The 3,468-nt window shown below is 36.7% G+C and overlaps 2 long non-coding RNA genes across 2 annotated transcripts in view; one reads left to right on the top strand and one right to left on the bottom strand.

Moving 5' to 3' along the window:
* Nucleotides 1–361: 361 nt before the first annotated feature.
* LOC116186371 overlaps nt 362–3,468 on the bottom strand; it is an 11,167-nt gene continuing 8,060 nt past the window's right edge. The window contains exon 2 of the long non-coding RNA XR_004151350.1: nt 362–972. This is a non-coding gene — a long non-coding RNA (uncharacterized LOC116186371). The remainder of the gene's footprint in view (nt 973–3,468) is intronic.
* LOC116186370 overlaps nt 2,224–3,468 on the top strand; it is a 10,396-nt gene continuing 9,151 nt past the window's right edge. The window contains exon 1 of the long non-coding RNA XR_004151349.1: nt 2,224–3,091. This is a non-coding gene — a long non-coding RNA (uncharacterized LOC116186370). The remainder of the gene's footprint in view (nt 3,092–3,468) is intronic.

The raw sequence follows: 3,468 nt of genomic DNA, 5'->3' as shown, positions 1-3,468 counted from the left end.
TTTTTTTTTTTTTTTTTTCGTCCATCCTACGACCGCCGTTCGTTGACCCTAAATCCTCCCCCATCCCCTTCCCAAAATCCAATCAATATTTAACGGAAATAAATATGCTACTAAGTGTACTAAGTGTTCGTAGTTTAGGCAACGTGTACGTTGTATACTCCGAATAGAGGTGAGAAGAGAAAGAGAGAGGAAGAGGAATAGAGAAAGGAAGAGGTAGAAAGAGAGAAAGAGAAAGAGAGAGGGAACGCGAACGAGATCGCGAAAGGGAGAAGAGAGAGACGGTGGATTGTAAACGGTGGAGTCACACATATTTAAACTAACAGATAATAATTAATTAATTACAGTACCGTAACCATTTGTCAAGTCAAGTTAATTAACAGTTAACCGTAACGCATACACGCATAATTATTAATTAAACGTACTCGACTCTATATATTCTAAGGACAGGCAGCGATCGTGCACACAGCCGTCGCGTTTATTCGATAAATCGCGGAGGCACTCACTACGGAGACGAGGCGAAGGACTGTGGGACTCGGACGCGGATCGGAGGGTGCTTGAACGGGCGTCGCCACGCGTTTGAACATCATCAAATGAGAAATATCTTCTGTCGTGACGAAACAAGGAAAAATTGATCTTGCTTGATCGGTCAATGGAATGGATTTCGAAAACGAGGGAGGGAGAAAAAAAGAAAAGAAAAGAAAAGAAAAGAAAAGGAGAAAAAAAAATCAAGAAAAATTGGAAATAACGTGTATCGTTATATATATATATATATTTATATATATGTATATATACACGTGTATATCGCTTGATCAACAAGAGGGGCGCGAAGCGACGCGTGTTCAAGTTTCCCCCAAATTTTTCATTAGTCTTTCAAGTGCAGCGTTCAGTTAACTTCACTTATGACGTTGCTTTCAACACAATACAAAACACCCCGCCACCCATCCTACAGATCAAACCCATTCACAACAATTCCTCATCCCACGGGTAATCCTCTCAGAGCCAAAAAGAACCCTCCCAGTTTCACGTGTACACGCATTGTTTCAAATTTGTTCGCGATTATTATCGATTTATATATGGGTTTCGTTTCGACGTCGGTCCGTGATACCCGTGATTTCTTCTTTATTTTGGAAAATTTACAAATTTGAAAATCTTCGCTTTCGATATATACCGAAAATTAAAATCAAAATTACTGGATCTACTTTTTCGTATACCACGATTTGGAAAACGAACGTTCCACCGTTGAAGAAAAATTTGCAAAAAAAGAGAAAATTCGCGTTTAGGAAAAAATCGAAGAAAATGAAAAAAGAAAAGAAATCGGTGAGAAGAAAGAGGTGAGAACGTTCGAGAAATGAGAGAGAAAAAAGAACAACGTTTCTCGAGAGGAAAACGCAGGGCGCGGCTGACGTCGATTATCGATGGAAAAAAAAAAGAAAAAAAAAACAGACGAGTTAAGTTTTCAAGAGAAATTTTTCAGACAAATTTTTACGTTCAATTATCGAGTATTACAACGCAAGCGCAAGATTATTGTTAATTTTCAGCGCCCGTTTTCGTCGCGTTTCTATCGTCTCTGATTAAAGAACTTATATCGAGAAACCGCGAAGCAATTGGTGGTAAAACGGCTGTCTAGCACGATGCGACGAAAATGTGCGTGCTCAAGGTTTAATGGTATCGATTGAGTTTGGTCGAAGTCCCCTTTTGGGCAAATTATATCGACGCACTTCCGGTTCCGCAGGCCCGTTCCAATTCGGACGAAGGGATTTCAAAAGAGGGGGGGAGGGGGGGAGGGAAGGAAAAAAAGAAAAAAAAACGAAAAAAAAAAAAAAGAAGAGAAAGGAGAGAAAGAGCCTGATTTCGTTTCCCGATCGTCAATTCGAAATTCAATTCTAGTCAAAAAAGGGTACAAAGCCGTGGACGAGTTGACTCGTTTGGCAAAATCGGTACTTATTTAATCGCGAGTGTATTCGAGCGCGAGGGGGAGGGGAAAAAAGAAAGAAAAGGAAAAAAGAAAAAAAAAAGAGATCGTGCGAGAATCGAATCGAATCGAAATCGATCGTTACTCGATCGATCGGCTCGTGAAAAGAAATATTCGGGGAGAGAAAAATTGAGTTGAGGGACGAGGAGTTTTGAATGAATAAAGCCTGTCGATCGAAATTGGCGGATATATATGAAAAAAATTATCATAGGGATAGAGAAGAAAAGGGAAAAGAAAAATCTGAAGAATTCTGAATGAGGAACGGGCCGGAGGGATCGTATTACAGGAAAAAAAAATATCCGCGTTGTTGACAAAAGCGAGTAGCCTCTTTTCGTTGTATCAAAACAAAGTCGGCCAAAGTCCGATCGATCCTTGTATAAGCGAGAGAAAAAAAAAAAAAAAAGCGACACTCTTTCAGAAATAAAAAATTCCTAAAAAATGGATGTACGGTGCGAATGAATCTTTCGAAAGCTTCGATGATAAATTGTTACTGTTCTTTCGTGTTTTTTTTTTTTTTTATTTTTCTATTTTGTAAAAAATGCCTGCCCATTCACGCTTCTCAGCGAGGGCACTCGGACGGATCGTCGGTCGCGTTTGATTGAAAAAAGAAAAAGAAAAGAAAGAAAAGAAAGATAAGAAAGAAAGAGAGAAGAAATCATCACATCGATTTTCACATCTCTTTCTTCTCTCGAAAGAGAACACTTTTCTTTACTCGCGTGAAAATTACTTATCGTACTCGAAAGAAGGGAGAGAGGAGGGGGAAAAAAAAAAAGAAAAGGAAAAGAGAGAAAAACGCGACGCGACGATCCGTCGAACGGTCCGAGCATTTTGATAATCCGCGATTAATCCATTATTATTATTATTATCGCCATTATTATTGCTATTACTATTATTATTATTATTATCATTATTATTACTATTATCGCTACTATTATCGCTATTAATTATTAATAATTAGTTGATTATTAATTAAAAGATTGCTAAAGGGCAATTGGAGGCGTATTTTTTAGAGAGAAACGAGAGAAAATATCGAATCGTTCGATTCGAGTTTGTTCGAATCGTCCAAAAGTCATATATATATATATATACGTACATATATATATATATATATATATATATGTTTTATATTTATGCTATCGAACGATTACGATAATTTCTTTAAAAGAAGAAAATGGAAAAGGAAGCGAATCGACGAAGAGTAGAAAAAAAAAATAGTAAAAGGATAGTAGCCACGTTTCGAGATTCTCCTTTTTTTTCTGTTTAGTTTTTCCCTATTATCTTTTTTTTTTTTATACAAATATATATAATTATATACCTGTATGTATACACGGACACACAGACATATAGATTTATATTATATATATATATATAGAGAGAGAGAGAGAAAAAAAGAGTTATACTCGTTAAATATTATATATATTATTTGTATACTTATTATTTATACCTGAGCGATAAGCCGAAACGGAAACGTACGTAGAAGGAGCGCGTTTTCAATT

This window comes from Apis dorsata, unplaced genomic scaffold (genome assembly GCF_000469605.1).
Source record: "Apis dorsata unplaced genomic scaffold, Apis dorsata 1.3 scaffold_634, whole genome shotgun sequence".
NCBI classification, from domain to species: Eukaryota; Metazoa; Arthropoda; class Insecta; order Hymenoptera; family Apidae; genus Apis; species Apis dorsata.
Note: the sequence above shows the minus strand (reverse complement) of the source record. Positions and strands in the feature narration are given on the sequence as shown.